At 46.3% G+C, this 17,054-nt stretch overlaps 1 long non-coding RNA gene across 1 annotated transcript; it reads left to right on the top strand.

The window, feature by feature from the left end:
* Positions 1 to 10,495: 10,495 nt before the first annotated feature.
* Positions 10,496 to 16,378, top strand: LOC142769389 (uncharacterized). The gene is made up of 3 exons (XR_012885820.1): positions 10,496 to 10,672; positions 11,549 to 11,650; positions 15,183 to 16,378. It is a non-coding gene; the product is annotated as an uncharacterized LOC142769389 (long non-coding RNA).
* The last annotated feature ends 676 nt before the right edge of the window (positions 16,379 to 17,054 follow it).

Genomic DNA, 17,054 nt, shown 5'->3' with positions numbered 1-17,054 from the left:
CTCCTTTTTGGTTACTTTCTTGTCCCCTCCATTTGAGCAAAGTGATCGATATCTGGTGACATAGCAGCCACTACTGTACGAGCATATAACTTCAAAACATGGCAGTCAAAGCGTCTTTCCTGCTCCGAAAATTCAATTTCGCATTTTCATTGGGCAGCTAATGAACTTTAGTTACAAGTATAGCACAGTTGTTCAATGGCTGATCATGACATAAATATAAAAGGACTACATTGTTTATAACAACTGGCCAATCAAGTAGGCCTCGCGAGCATACAAAAAAAAAACGCTTGTAGATGTTTTTTTCGGCTCTCACCAAGTACATTTACAGCTGAGCACAACAAATTTACTGTCTTCATCTTTTCCTTCGTGATTGTTCCGGCGCTGATCACTTTTAGTTTATTATGAACTTTCTTTTGCAGATCACCCATTCCTGAACCAGTTTTTAAAGGAGCACTTACACAAGAAATTGCACCTTGATTTCTTTATTTATTTACTAGCTTATGTTTTGTGGCGATATATAGCTTACAACCCACCTATCCCTGCTGTAAACGTGGTTTGGGTGAGTGCGCATGTTTTATTCATTCGGAGACATTTTTACAGCGCCCAGTGACAGTTTCGGTTACGCAAAAGGCCGACCTTTTGCTTAATTGCATTGCAGGGGTAGGGCGTGGTAATCTTGCCGCCAGGTTTCGTATCGCCAGTGACTGGTTGTTTTGCTCACCACGAGATGATTCGAAAAGGGGCTGTGGAAATGCAGCGGTCGGGGCATGCAGGAGACACGATCGCGTGTCCCCTTTCATAAAAATCAACAGTGTAGGGGGGACGGAGCACGTGAGCTGTGAACAAGCTACGCGAAAGTGAATGCCGGCGCGCTCCATCGGACAACCCCATCCGCAGCGCCCACCAATATTGCTCAAGGTTTAGCGTTCATAGTTTTGCGATTGTCAATTAAAAAAGCAAATATTGCGCATATATGAGGTGCCATAACAACATGTCTATGTTTTGTATGTCTGCCTTTATACTAGAAGAGGACACACACAAAAGATTCCAAGGAGCGTCTAACGCGCTGCGCTGACAGTGCAACGCGACGCTCAAGAAGGTGTTTCCAACGCTTTGCTACGACGACACGGTGGTGGCACCTGCCCGTCGTTTTCCATTCTACACCTTATCACTTCCGTGGCTGGCGCGCATCTTTCTACGCGGTCGCACATGCCTTCGTTTTCGAAGATAACTGCCAGATGGCGCTAGTGTTTAACGTGCCTAGATACGCTAGTTCGCCTCCGTTACACGCTCGAGGCACTCTAACTCGGTGCCTTCAGAATACCATTCACCGATTTTTCTGCGCACAACATCAACCAAACGTTTTGTTCACTCTCTCCAGACGCAAGACTATCGTCTTTCGACGACATTTACAGTTTAACATGTAGATTCGGGCCAATTTTTTTTCTTGGGCTTTTTTCATTCTACATTGCTCGTCACGCTTAACGCTGTGATAACAGAGGAGTGATGCGACATGCGACAATGATGTATACAGACAAGTTTGACCAATGCGCGAATCAAGAAATTTCCAAGGCATATCGACGCATGCACTAAGCATCATGGGATTGTGATCCTTGTGACCTGGAAGCGTATTTTCTGCTCTAGGGCCGCCATTTTGCTTTGTTTTTGCTACGTTGGTGGTTTCTGTGGCTGTCTGCTGAGTTCAGCGTCGCATTGCTGCCGTGTTCACGCACTGACAGTGGCTGTACTTGATGAAGTTGTCCCCGTGTTACCTTGAGTCTTCTATATGGACTCTAGAACTGCTTTCACCCTCCGGTCATTGAAAATGTGAGGAACGCTTCGAAAAAATCGTGCCTGGCGAGCCTTCAGACAATGGCGCTGAGAATGTGTTCCGGTTGCCAGCAAAGACTGCTCCCTGCTAGACATATGCTAGAGTGGATGAGAACTTCCCACGGACATTCCTTTCAACCGTGATATTGCTCAAGCATCACCATTCTTACCCTCGTCCACGCAAGCTTTTGAAATACATGCGATGCTCGAGGAATAATCCGAACCTGGGCTCGTTCACAAAATTAACATAGGCCTAACGCTAATGTCATTCCGTTGAAGCGAACTTACAAGACGCAAGTCAAGCTTGCTGTCGACTCAATTTTGGTTGTGCGCGTTTACCAACAGTCAGCGTTACCTGAACGAAGAGCTTTGATTCATGGTAGACATGTCTGCGAGGATCTGTGCGGTCGCCTTCCGCGGAGTGCTTCGTCATCGGTCAGCAAGTAAGATAGGGAGTTCCCCAGCTCGCGAGGGTAGTACGCAGCTTATCGAAAGTCCGTCAGTTGAGTATCCCAAATTGATACGCACCAGGCGTTTTGGTTGCAGGGCACCAAAACGTTATGTGAGGTTATAGCTACATTGTAAAACTAGGCCCGAATCTTTTCTGGGCGGGCTACGGCCACGTATTCGGTGTTCGCTGAGACGGAATTCGAGAGGACCGGCCGCGTCGCTGGTGTAGCGACGCATAAATATAGCTTCAGGTACAGCTCACAATTAGGCAGGTAGCTTACACTAGGCAGGGTAGCTCGATAGCCTTTCTCTTTCAGTTTTGTCAGGGGCGTTTGCTCGTGCCGAGTTACGTTGCGAGATCGACCGCAATTATGTATTTTAGTAGTAAGCGCGTGGTACGAGCGATAGTGACTTAAGTCGACTTTTGGGAACACGGTGTGCGTAGTGTGCGAGTCTCGTCAAGGTGATTACACCAGCTGCTCATATATTCACATTTCTAAAGTGTGCACCAGGAACGTTCTAGATGCCTTGTCGCTGCGGGCTGCCATACATCGACGAGAAACTATACGGCAATCATCCGAGCGCCATCACTTGCATCCGTCGTTGTAACATTACAAGTGGGATGACAGCGATATTCCCGGCTGGCGAAGTTGCAATTTGGGTTTCTAATCAGAGCCGCCAGTTTTGGTGGATGGTTTTAGGAGCCATACCGCGTCTTGTCTGTTAGAGAATCGAAGGGGACGGGGTACGGATGAAAGGCGCGCCGCATACAGCTTCAGCCTTAGCTGGCGCGATGGGCCTTACAAACTCGGTCAGGTGGCGCTGCGCCGCGTGCGCTTCGCCGCCGTTTACAAGTTTACGTGCGCGCAATGGGAAAACCAAGCAAGTTCAGCCCGTCCGAGCGATCGGGGCTTTGCCCTCTCGCATCTAGGGCGGCGAACGGCACTGCGCAAGCTTGAGCCTCTCTTTTCTATAGGCAGGGGTCCGCTCGCGATTTCGTCACAGATATGGAACCCGTTCCGAATGACTTTGTGAAGCGACCACTAGTTCGCGTCGAGTATCCCGCGTGCGATAGTGCGCTCAGGCGAAATGTGGCTCCGCGGAAACTGAACGGCATTCGGAATTACCTCGCCAGTGTTTGAAGGACCAGTGCTGGAAAACTTGATTTACTTTCTACAGAACAGTTTCATTGCTGTCATTGCGGCATTTCTTGGTTGCTGTGTTCCTCTTGATACCGTTTATTCATGATGCTATGCTTACTCCGTTTTTTTAGGTTTATTTCTATGCATTGTTCAAGTACCACCGACCGTCCGAGTGTCCATGTATCGAAGTACATTACTGTGGATAAAAAGAGCTGCTGAGTTTTTCTTTCCATTTTCATTGCTGAACAAGCGGCTTTTGCATCCATTCAGGTGCACCAAGGCTTGCAGATGTCCCTTTGCCGAACGAGCTATGCATCGAAGACTGTCCGCATTCAGATCACAAAAAAGTTGCGTCGGGCACTACTACGCATTGCCGTGTCGGCAGTGTTACTACATTCAATTACTGATGATCCTGTCTTTGGGGAGACTTCAGTTAGCTGCATGCCCTAATCTTGTACAGTGGTGGGGTTTACATGTGCTTAACAATTCCGCCGTTTGTCTTGGTACCTTTACTGCTTCTGGCTTTCATCGCTAGCAGCGTGACAAGGACAAAGCTGACTTCTGCAGACTGCTTCTAAAGCCAGCTGTTCCTGAGATGACGTGGGGCATCAATCGTCATATGGCCGAACATTTCGGCACCTTCGCAATGCCTCGATGATAACGTGATCTTGGTAGATGGCACACTGCTGCTACGCGTCAAATTCTGTTGGTAAGTGTCACAGTCCTACGCCTATTACTGCCACTGTGTTCGCATGTGCCTAATATTTCCGCCACAGGACGTTTCAGCTTCATTTTGTCGTTCTTTAATTGCCACTCACCACAAAGACATATAAAGATGGCCCTTGCAGACTGCTTCAAAAGCTATCCGTTCCTGAGATGACGTGGGGCATAAGTCGTCGTATCGCCACACCTTTCGGCACCTTCACACTGCCTCGCTGATGGCGTGATCTTGGTAGATGGACCACTGCTGCTAGCCTTCAAAATCTGTTGGCAAGTGTCGCATTCCTACGCCTATTACTGCCACTGTGTTCACATGTGCCTAATATTTCCGCCACATGACGTTTCAGCTTCATTTTGTCGGTCTTTAATTGCCACTCACCACAAAGACATATAAAAATGGCCCTTGCAGACTGCTTCAAAAGCTATCCGTTCCTGAGATGACGTGGGGCATAAGTCGTCGTATCGCCACACCTTTCGGCACCTTCACACTGCCTCGCTGATGGCGTGATCCTGGTAGATGGACCACTGCTGCTACCCTTCAAAATCTGTTGGCAAGTGTCGCATTCCTACACCTATTACTGCCACTGTGTTCACATGTGCCTAATATTTCCGCCACATGACGTTTCAGCTTCATTTTGTCGGTCTTTAATTGCCACTCACCGCAAAGACATATAAAGATGGCCCTTGCAGACTGCTTCAAAAGCTGTCCGTTCCTGAGATGACGTGGGGCATAAATCGTCGTATCGCCACACCTTTCGGCGCCTTCACACTGCCTCGCTGATCGTGTGATCCTGGTAGATGGACCACTGCTGCTACCCTTCAAAATCTGTTGGCAAGTGTAGCATTCCTACGCCTATTACTGCCACTGTGTTCACATGTGCCTAATATTTCCGCCACATGATGTTTCAGCTTCATTTTGTCGGTCTTTAATTGCCACTCACCACAAAGACATATAAAGATGGCCCTTGCAAACTGCTTCAAAAGCTATCCGTTCCTGAGATGACGTGGGGCATAAGTCGTCGTATCGCCACACCTTTCGGCACCTTCACACTGCCTCGCTGATGGCGTGATCCTGGTAGATGGACCACTGCTGCTACCCTTCAAATCTGTTGGCAAGTGTCGTATTCCTACGCCTATTACTGCCACTCTGTTCACATGTGCCTAATATTTCCGCCACATGACTTTCAGCTTCATTTTGTTGGTCTTTAATTGCCACTCACCACAAAGACATATAAAGATGGCCCTTGCAGACTGCTTCAAAAGCTATCCGTTCCTGAGATGACATGACGTGGGGCATAAGTCGTCGTATCGCCACACCTTTCGGCACCTTCACACTGCCTCGCTGATGGCGTGATCCTGGTAGATGGACCACTGCTGCTACCCTTCAAAATCTGTTGGCAAGTGTCGCATTCCTACGCCTATTACTGCCACTGTGTTCACATTTGCGTAATATTTCCGCCACATGACGTTTCAGCTTCATTTTGTCGGTCTTTAATTGCCACTCACCACAAAGACATATGAAGATGGCCCTTGCAGACTGCTTCAAAAGCTATCCGTTCCTGAGATGACGTAGGGCATAAGTCGTCGTATCGCCACACCTTTCGGCACCTTCACACTGCCTCGCTGATGGTGTGATCCTGGTAGATGGACCACGGCTGCTACCCTTCAAAATCTGTTGGCAAGTGTCGCATTCCTACGCCCATTACTGCCACTGTGTTCACATGTGCCTAGTATTTTCGCCACATGACGTTTCAGCTTCATCGTGCCAATCTTTAATCGCCACTCACCACAAAGACATATAAAGATGGCTCTTGCAGACTGCTACAAAAGTTATCCGTTCCTGAGATGACGTGGGGCATAAGTCGTCTTATCGTCCAACCTTTCGGCCCCTTCGCACTGCTTCGCTGATGGCGTGATCCTGGCAGACACCACATTGCTGCTTTTGCTTCGTACTTTTGCTTCGTAGTGTACTTTTGCTTCGTACTTTTGCTTCGGCGTACTCTTGCTTCGTAGTGCAAGCCACTGCGCTGGTTATTTTTTTTTTGTTGTACCTGAAGCATTGATTATATATATGTGCACAAGCTACTGCTTTGAAGCCATCAGAAAGTCAGTTAAGCCATCAGAAAGTCAGTTAGAACTTTGTCAAGTTATTGAATCCAATGGGTTTTCTAATGTTATCGCCATCCCAACCCGCATTGACAAAAACACTGCGACATTAATAGATATGTTCATTACTAACATAGAAGCTTCGAAATGTTTGTCCGGCGTACTAAGCGCACCCATCAGTGACCACCTTCCTATCTTTATGCTGATAAACGAAACCATAAACTGTGCGCCAGCCCAACTCAGAGAACCGATAGTTATTCAAGATATTAATGAATATACACTGGCTGCATTTCGCAAGGAGATATCGTTAACCGATTGGTCAGGCGTGTATTGCGAGCACGAACCTGAAGCCGCCTATGATATTTTCCATGACAAACTGATAAGGGTGTACAAGAAATGCTGTCCGTACAAACAGCTCAAGCATACGCGCAAAGCCCAAAAAACCGTGGCTGACTAAAAGTTGTCTTAATGAAATAAAACGTAAAAATAAATAGTTCGAAAACTTCCTGAAAAACAAGAACGAAGAAGCGCTTAAACGTTTCAAAGCCCAGCGAAATAAAGTAAACAGCCTGTTGCGTTACAAAAAGAGAACGTACTTAAACAGCATCTTCAACAAAGATGTAATGAATAAACAAGACTTGGCTTGGTCTAGACTAAACAAATTTCTTGGCCGTAACGGTGATGACTTCAGGCCTACTGAGCTTGTGATAGACGGTGAAGTTATTTGTAAGGATGATTTAGCAAACTTATTCAATGACTATTTTGTATCTCTAGCAAAGGAACAGTACAATTCAGCTTGTACCACATATTTGTCTGACAGTATCTCTGAGAGCGCGTTTTTGGCGCCAACAACAGCTGGTGAACTTTCACATGCTTTTTCGTCTGTGAAAAACAGCACGTGTTGTGACGCATATGACATACAGATTAAGCCCATCAAACACGTATTAGATATCATTGCTGAATTATTAGAGCATATCTTTAATCTTGCTTTTTCCACCGGAATTTTCCCACAAAAGTTACAAGTTGCAAAAGTGGTTGTGCTGTACAAAGGAGGAGATAAAAATGCACTAAACAATTACCGACCGATATCTATACTTCCAGTAATTTCAAAAGGTCTGGAAAAACTAATTCAAAAGCGTATGGTTTATTTCCTAGATAAGCACCACATCATCACTCCTTCGCAGTTTGGTTTTATGAAAGGCCGTACGACTGAACATGCTCTTTTAGAACAGAAAGAATTTATACTAAATGCTTTTGAACGCGAACTACACACTTTAGGCATCTTCGTAGACTATTCAAAGGCGTTCGACACAATAAATCACATTACGCTGCTAAAGAAATGTGCACACTATGGATTTCGAGGTGTTTTCTTACAACTCATTGAATCATACCTAATGTATCGGCAGCACGAAGTAGTCGTCGGCAATTGTACCTCCAATTTACTAAAAATTTCAGCGGGTGTACCACAAGGTAGCATATTAGGGCCTCTGCTTTTTTGTATATACATAAATGATATTGTAAAAATTGGCACGTTTGTAAAATGTATTATATACGCTGATGATACAACCTTGCTTCTTACTGCTGAAAATTATACAAACTTAATTAATGACGCAAATGAGGTACTGGCGAAGTTGGCCACGTGGACATGCGTTAACTGTTTAAAACTTAACACATCAAAAACAAAAGGTGTATATTTCAGGCCGAAAAATAAACAAACCCCTTGTCGTGTCCCATTAAAACTTGGCAGTTCAGAACTTGAGATAGCACAGCGTATCAAGTGTCTGGGAATAATTTTCGATCAACACATGTCTTGGAACGCACACACTGAAAAACTATGTGGCACTATATCAAGGATTTCGGGCATATTATCCCGGGTGCGTTCCTCGCTACCTAAGGCAGTTAAACTTCTCATCTATAAATCCCTGTTTTTATCTCACGTCAACTACTGTCATCTGGTTTGGGGTACGACAACTCTAACAAATATCCGCAAACTGCACGTCATACAAAAAAGGGCTGTTCGTGCCGTTGCAAATGCTCCATATCGCAGTCACACCACTCCCATATTTCACGACATGAAGCTGCTACCTCTACCTGAATACTACCGCGCAATGTTTGTGAAACGCTACCAGGCAGGATTAAAAGGCGACAACTTTTTAGGAACCATTGCCAACCTAAACCACCGCAAAGTTCTTTATAACACGCGTTTCAATCACACATGGCTTATCCCGCGCACGCGCACTAACTTCGGCAAAGAAATGCTGCGCTTCCTCCTGCCGTTTCACTTGAATGCCATATCGTCTTCCATTTGAGTGACTGTTCTGATTGTAAGTGTAGTAAGCGTACGGGCACATGCCCCATATTTTTTTTTACTTTGGTGCTAATCTTGCGATCTTCTTTTCTTGCATCGTTACACTCTCTTATTGATTTCGTATGTGTAAGGAAATAATTACGGTCATTTCTTTGAGTTTATTACTTTTCAATCTTCATGCTTTATTATGCTTATGCTTTATTATGCTTATGCTTATTATACTTTATGCTTTATGCTTGCTCAAGTTTTTGTACATTGTCACTGCAATAAAAGTGTTGCCTATGCTGCCCATTTGTAAGGGGTCGTGGTCCCAGTCAAGCCCATTAGAGGCTTTTTGACCACGGCCCTCAGCATCCCGAATGTTGAAATAAATAAATAAATAAAATAAAAAAGTGCCGTGTCGCTAACGCTATGCATATTTTTACATGAACATACAAAAACTATGCGTGAACTATAATCATGATTATAATACCTGAACTATACAAGAGGCACAATTGAGTCTTAAAAACATTTTCTGCCTCGAATGGATGAAAACGTGCATTACTAGCGGAGTAAGCAGAAATACAACAAAGCTCAATATATTCACCTCAATAAGGAAAGCTGTTCTCTTCAAGGCCTGAGCATTGCCATTTTGGTCCAGGTCATCTGCTCTTATTGCAGGTATTGTATTCAGCGTCAACTGACTTGGTGAGAGCCAAAATTGTGCGTTTAGTCCACCAGAGGTCACGGGGTGGGCTTACTTAAATCTACCAGGTCTGTTATTACCGTCCGAAAAACAATTACTTTTTTCCCTGGTACATAGCTCTCCTTAGCTTACACAAGCTATTTGTACATAGTTTTCGCTTTACTGTACGAAGTGACATATTTTAGAAAATGGTCGTGGGAGCGGAGTATGCAGGAACTTGGTGGTCCACCTCCGTGGTGCACAGCCCCAGAATGCAGAATCTTGCCGAGCAACGATCTGGAAATGTCCCAGCTGCCGCAGATCGCATGAAGCTTAATCAAAAGGCTGTCTGACAGTGAAAGAAGAATGAAGCGCAATAAAACAAATGGTAAGGAATGGCTCAACACATGAAGAAGCCGCTAATATTGTCAGATAGTGAAAACGACGTTCCCGTTACTGACGAAGACCTCGAAATACTGCTGCACAATATGGTCCATCACCGTGATGTCATAATCCAGTGGACCCCTAGGCTTATCTTTCCCGACAGCAACACCACCACCAACCAACGCCTTATATTCGGGAAGCCAAAAAGAGGCAGAAGGTGAAGGCGGCGGCGAATAACGCGTGGTCATCCTTACCACCACTACGTGTCCACAGGGAGACGACACAAAATGACACTAAGAATCTCCGCGACGAAGACTTATACGCGTCATTGCTGTGTTGTGGTCATTGATAAGCATAGTTAAACACCCCTCACCGGATGGACAACCCCATCAGCTCGAAGCGCACCGCAAGTTTCGGGTAATTTGGAGCCAGTTCTTGCAAGCCTTCTTTGACATCATGAATTGCGTCGCACTTCATTTAAGACCGTCGATGTCGATTCGTACTGTGTGACTGTTCGAACATGTATGGCTTTATGCGCATGTGTGGCACACACGCTGCTGTACATGCAATCGTATCATTTTAACTCTTTTTTCTCTATTCTTTTCCTCCAATTTTTCCCTTTCCCGTGTAGGGTAGCAAACTTGGTACAATCTTCTCAACCTCCCTGCCTTTGGTTTTCAGATAATCTTTTTTTGTTTGATCTCATGTGATTTTTTTAATTTATGACACTGCTATGAATTGTGTAAGTTTACATTATCTGCCATTGGCGTAGTCACGGTGGAGGGGGGGGGGGCAGTTTCGATTTTGTTTGGGCGTGAACATCACTTGTGCACACACGTGTGCTGCGTACGCGTGTTGGTTTGATAGTCAGCCAGTATGCCATTACCGGAATTGGCACAGCAGTCTAGTGATGTGTCCGATGCCATGCAATATCCCTGCTATTTGAAGTAGCCTATATCGTCAGTTGTTTGCTTATTGAGAAAAAAATCGTGTCGAAAAGCCTCAAGAAGAATCATTCAACGGTACGTAGAAACCATCGTCGAAAACGAAGAGGCACAAGGAAGCCAGGTAAGTTCACCTGTGGCAATGGTCTATCACCATTTCTGTGTCGTTGTGAGCGCGTACCTACGATCACCCCGGTCGTTACTTTGTTCGCTAGCTAAACAAACAAGCAGTTGCGGGGCATGGCCAGGTTTGCTTGCTGAGCTTCACGACGCAGGTTCGATACTAGCTGTGGTGGTCTCATTTTCAATGGCAGCGAGATAGCTATGGACCATCCGTGCAGCAGAACTCTCCTGAAACTGGCTTGTTTCGCCGTCCAAGCAGCCGGAAAAGCACGCCGCGCGACCAGCGCCCCAAAATCAGTCCTAGACCGAGTTTCCCGCCACACGAAAGCGAATTTGATTTTCGCTTCATGCCTTTCGCTGTGCTGTGGCTGCGCTAGACCAAATCACTTGATCTAACCAGGTGGCCACAGATTTAACATGGTGGCAAAGGCGTCGGTGGTGTAGGCGGTGGCTCGCATCGGCTCAAATCGCAAACTACCCGTGCAGTGTGACGAAGCTTGACGGCCTCAACGACGACGCGTTCATCAAAAGCCTGGTTTGGATTACGATTGCCGAGAACTAAGGAATTCGACCGTGCAACAGCAGCGAGTAGGCATGCCCTAACGTGTCTCGCGTTTGTGTACAGCCAGCTGAATTCGCCACTGCCGGTGCGTTTGCTCATGTCGTTTCTGCACGCTTCTCTCCCAAAACAGCGTTTCAAAGGGTGCGAGCTGTTTCTTTTCACTACTTTACATGAATAACTAGATAGACCATTTAGAAAATTCAGTCTGGCGACATGGCTTTTCCGCCATATCTTTATGATGATACAACATTTTTATATATGAAAAAAAAGAAAAAAAGGGAGGGGAGAATGTCAAGGGTGGTTTCCCCATTTCAGGACACCAGTGGCCGCTGCAGCTCGACCGGCTTGATCCAGAGACCCCTTTGGGTCTTCAGGTCAGGACGGGCGAGGACGGCTTTCCAAGGCTCCCCCAGTAGCGTGAGTATCAGAGGCGACTGAACCTCCATAGGCTTGTTCCGGCAGTTTCACGTGACATGTTGCAACGTCGGTCGTGACTCGCACCATGGACATTGGTTTACATATGCATTGACATTTATGTGATGCCACCTTTCCAAATGTGGATAGGTTTTAACCTGAATTTGTCTAAGCTGGCGAGCTCACGTTAAAGAACCCCAGATGGTCAAAATTTCCGGAGTCCTCCACTACGGCGTCTCTCATAACGATATGGTGGTTTTGGGATGTTAAACCCCACAAATCAATGAAATCAAGCTGGCGAGCTTCGTCAACTTTAACCGATTTATGCGGTGGGGCACACCGCTGTCTTGTCTTCCGTTGATGCTCGAGTATATTGCGTGCAGTGCATGGTTCGTACTGATTATCGGTGTCGTTGCTCACTCGGTTGCTGAAATCACGAGCGAAACTGTGCGCCAGCGCATTACCCGAGATACCCTCGTGGCCTGGGCACCAAATTATAGCATGGTCCTGTATCAGCCTATCGCCTCGTATTTTCGAGGCGATATTCAGTTGTGCACCATGGATAAACATTCTGCAGGCTTCCTGGGAATCAGACAAGACTAATGCGGAGGTGTTCTCTGCCTCTTTAGTTCGAATAGCTAGCGCAATCACCGCCGCCGCTACCTCCACCGTCGCTGTACAGGTTTTTTTTGTACACTCGTGTGAGCTGGCGGGCTGTGCGTCCCAGTGACGCCGATGAGCGGTCCTTGCAACGCACACGGACACCGCTTGCGTTCCTGCAAGACGTGTACCACATTTCGGCGGTACGCAGATGAGCGTTCCTTGGAGGGATGCCATCTCCTTGCTCTGCTGGTCATAACAGCCCGTCCGCCACCCGAAGAAGTCACACAAGGACCGCGGTGGCACCGCTCTCTGAATTGGCCGCTGTGCGTCTTCTCGGGTGTTCCACCCACTGGCAACCACAACCCACATGCGCAGCGATAATCGCGTACAAGTATCAGCAGCGCGCATCACCACGGGTGAACAAGACATCGCGGGAAAAAAACGTGTTTGCCGTTTAGTTCGACAGGTGACGCTAAAATTTAAAAAGGGTCTATTCAATACGAAATTTAGTAGGCAAAAGGCAGGCAAAATCGCATTAATTCTCAATGTAGCGATGGCAGCAGCGGCGGGATGGTGCAGAACGAATGTGAATATACTCGACGCGTGTGGTCATGGTTTTCCGGCCGCTCTTGCGTTTTTGTTTTCGCTTCACTTCTCAAGCGTGAATGTATCCCAAGAAACCCCCCCTCTCACCTCCCCTCCTGCTGGGTTACGCTATGGGTGTAGTCGAGGGCTCCGGAAATTTCGACCACTTAAGATCATTTACCTTGCGTTGAAATCACTCGTCACCATTGTTCATCATCTCGCCGCCATCAAAATTCAAGCCGCAGGCTTGAATCTTGTGGTGATAATATAGATATAAGAAAGCATGCGCTCGGCTGGTGATTCGAACGGTGCATCTGCGCCGTTAGAATCACCAGCCGAGTGCATGCGTTCTTATATTTATCGTTCAAGCACATAAAATTTAACAATTTTTCTATTTAAAACTTGTGCAAGTCTTTTTTTTTTTCATGTGTACACGTGAAGGTACTGCCTCTCCTTTTATCACTTTAACACGCGTTCAGTTGTACGAAAAAAATGGCAGCATATCCACGGAGTAAATGATGGAGAGTGGAACGAAGAATTCGTCCGTCCATTCTTTCTTGCTTCCGTCCATCCATGCGTCCGTCAGTGTGACCGTTCATGCGTCCATCAGCACGTCCGTGCGTGCGTCCGTTCGTGCGTCCGTCCCTGCGTTCGTCCATGCAGCCGCCCCTGTGTCCGTTCGTGCGTCCATCCATGCATCTGTCTATGTGTCCGTTCGTCCATCTATTCAACACTCCAAGTACCACCATCTCGCATCTTTTTATCATATATTCGGATGGATGGATGGATGGATGGATGGATATGGCTGTACGCTTTAGATCGGGCGGTGGCTAGCGCCACCAAGCCGTAATACCTAATGAACCAAAAACAATATTTATTTTTTTTCTTAAAAAGTGAGTTTGAGGATTCGTACTTTGCAGTGAAAAGTTTAATTTTCACTTGTGCCTTGACTTTAGCCACCAATCAGATAACCTCCTTCTAGTTAAGTCTACCCGCTTAAAGTTTATTTTGCCCTCCCGGTCCCTAAACCCCAGTGCTTTGAAAAACTCTGCGCCATCATCCTGAACTATAGGGTGAAGCCCTTTACAGAACATTATCAAGTGTTTGGCAGTTTCTTCTCCCTCTCCACACGCACTGCATACTGTGTCTACCCCTTCGTATTTGGCGGTGCTTCTATATTCCCCATATAGAAGCACCGCCATCCAGCGGACATTCCAAGGACTAAACGAGAGGTGGCACACGCTCACTTTCTTACGGCTCGCGCTTCGGGTCCACTTCCCACCTTTAACCACCTCGAGTTGATGGTATATACTAGTTCACTGTGTTCATGGCACTGCGGCCGAACGTTCGCTAAACCTTTCGAAAACCAAGGAGGTTATGCCCAGCGAGTAGCAAACTTTTTCAGTCAGATAGTGCTCAATGTACATGCCAATGGCTGCTAATGGGAAATGAGAGGCAGAGAATTCGGCTTTTACTTTATTAGGCTTGCGCTTCGTATCTACTTCCCATTTTTAACCACCTCGAGTTCATTCATGGTATATACAAGTTCATTGTATTCATGGCACTGTGGCTCAACGCTCGCTAAACCTTTCTAAAGCTAAGGAGGTTACACCCAGCGAGTATAACGTAGCAACCCTTTCTTGTCAGATAGTGCTCAACGTACATGCCAATGGCTCTAATGGTGTTCGCAGCCTGCGCATTAACTAAAAGCCAAATGCTCCTGTCTCTCATTCCCCATTAGCAGCCATTGACATGTACATTGAGCACTATTTTTTATTGTTCAACAACGCACAGAAGAAATCTCTCACCGGCACCACCTTGGAGGTCAAAATGTTATACTTGTTACCTACTACGGGGGACGATTGGGTGCCGCTATAAGGAGTTTCGCCCCTAAAAAGATTTGATTGATGTGTGGGGTTTAACTTCCCAAAACCACCATATGATTATGAGAGACGCCGTAGTGGAGGGCTCCGGAAATTTAGACCACCTGGGGTTCTTTAACGTGCACCCAAATCTGAGCACACGGGCCTACAACATCCCTAAAAAGATTTTTCGTGACAGGTAAGCTGTGTATAAAAAGGGTAGTCTTTCCCGGTGAAATGCAGTTCTATATTAAAAGTTCTATGACGATCACGTCCCAGTCCATTTCGCAGACGTACTTATTGTCGTGACGGCAGTACTTTGTCGCGAATAATATGACAGTGACAAGACGTATCAAAAGACTTTTTATTTCATTTCAATTACATATTAACATTTCTGACAACTTTGTTAATTAAATTACTTTTAGGCATCAACTTTCAGTTTACGACTTGAGCGCATCTACTGGTTGCGATGGATCCGTTCGTAGGTGGTAAACAGGAACTGAAGATGTGGCCTCGGTGCTACGTCTGGCGCAGCGTGGGTCTGCGAGGTCCAAGGTGAACAGTTCATCATCTGCTCATGCACCGTCGTACAACTTCATCTTACAGGCTCTTACGACTCGTCGTGCTCCTACCGCTTCACACTTGTGTCATCGACACCTTCATGGTTCACTGTGAGTAACGTCCGACGAACATAAACTTCTGAATGTGCCGACTTTCACCTGCGTGTAAAGCTGAGAGTGTAAGGTTTCGAACTTGACTGCTGCTTGTACTGTTTAGACATTCATAGTGTGCAATTGTGCGCCAAGTCCATAAATGTTTCTTGTCATTGTTTTGGTCGTCCGTGTCTGAGGGTGCCGAACCACCACACCACATGTTCAGAAAGCTTTATCAAATACATATGTATATATTTTTCGGTGATCACATTGATTCTCCCTAAATGCGTTGATACCTTTCAACTGTAGCGAGAATCACGCCATTTCTAGAGAGAAATTCACTGTTAGTACTGTTGCAATAGGCGTTGGAGCTCTGCCTTCTAATGGAGTAGATAAAACTTATCCTAAACTTCCCGTTTCGATTAACATTGTCTTGCTCTCTCTCGTTAGCTTTGCGGGCACCATAATGTAAATATTATGGTCAGAAATTGGGGACATTCGCGTGGTTGAGGAAGATGTCACCAGATGTCATTACAGAAGCTAAAGTTGCACCCGCGCTGCCCTCACCAGTTATGAAGCGGACTCATCGTGACACTGCATGTTCGCTTGAGCGACCGCCTTGTAGACTTCACTGTGTCAACAAGCACCGTAACACCTGATCTACTGTCAAACATTTCTACGTGAAGTAGTGGTTTCTTATGGTGTATTATGGCCACATTTCCCCATTGATTATCTGCCTTCAGCCCCAAACAAAAGGCCGTACAAGGATGCAATGAAGGTCTTTGTTTTTGTATAATTATATCTATCAAAATGCTTCTTGGTCTAAGAACTCAATGTACGTCACATGCATGTACAAAACTCTTGAAGAACTGTTCTCTGTGAAAGGATGATTTCGAACTAGATTTTTTTTTATTCATTGACTGCAGACTATGTAGCAAGGCTGAAATCACCATCCAATGTTTTCTTGTCTGCCATGGTGCGACCTTTTTGTGGGATAACCTGAAGCGTACAATAAAACAATTTCCCCTCATCACCGCTTGGCATACGATTCCTGTACTGCGGTGACCTTGCATGTGCACGCCTGTTGTGACATAGGCGTGCGCGGTGTCTCCCTTCAAAGGGACGAAAGTTCATCACAGTTCCCCCTCCCCCCTTAGGTATAAGGCAGACTTTGCCCCCCCCCCCTTGGTGACTAGGGGGAACGGCTCCCTCCTGCTTCTCCACCCCCTTTCGTGACCATGCCTATGCCTAGTGACACGGTTATGCTGCTATGGATGCATGCCCGTGAAAGGCTCAAGGGGCAGTCCGACAGCAAGACACCGAAGCGCGATCATCGCAGATAGATAGATAAATTCTTTTATTAGAGAAAGGGAGGACGTAAGGTCACCGAAGGGAAAGTGGAGGAGGGGGAGGAGTGATAGGCAGGCAATTTCAGCGAACGGGAACGTTTGAACAAAAATGGTGCCTACAAAGGCACTGTCTCCACTCCGTATCGGAGGAGCTCATCAAGGTATCCTATAATAAAGGCTCTTGCCCATTCTAGATGGCTCTGCGGCGAAGTGCTCGCTCCCTTTCTGCACGTGCTCTGGTATGAGGGGAGACCACAAGCGGTGCTGCATTGGTCTGTATAATAAAAGCGCTTACTCTTCTTCCTCTCTCTCTCTCTCTCTCTCGCACACACAGCGTAGCTGTATGAATGCAGAC

The sequence above is a fragment of the Rhipicephalus microplus genome, chromosome 1 (assembly GCF_043290135.1).
Source record: "Rhipicephalus microplus isolate Deutch F79 chromosome 1, USDA_Rmic, whole genome shotgun sequence".
Classification (NCBI taxonomy): Eukaryota; Metazoa; Arthropoda; class Arachnida; order Ixodida; family Ixodidae; genus Rhipicephalus; species Rhipicephalus microplus.
Note: the sequence above shows the minus strand (reverse complement) of the source record. Positions and strands in the feature narration are given on the sequence as shown.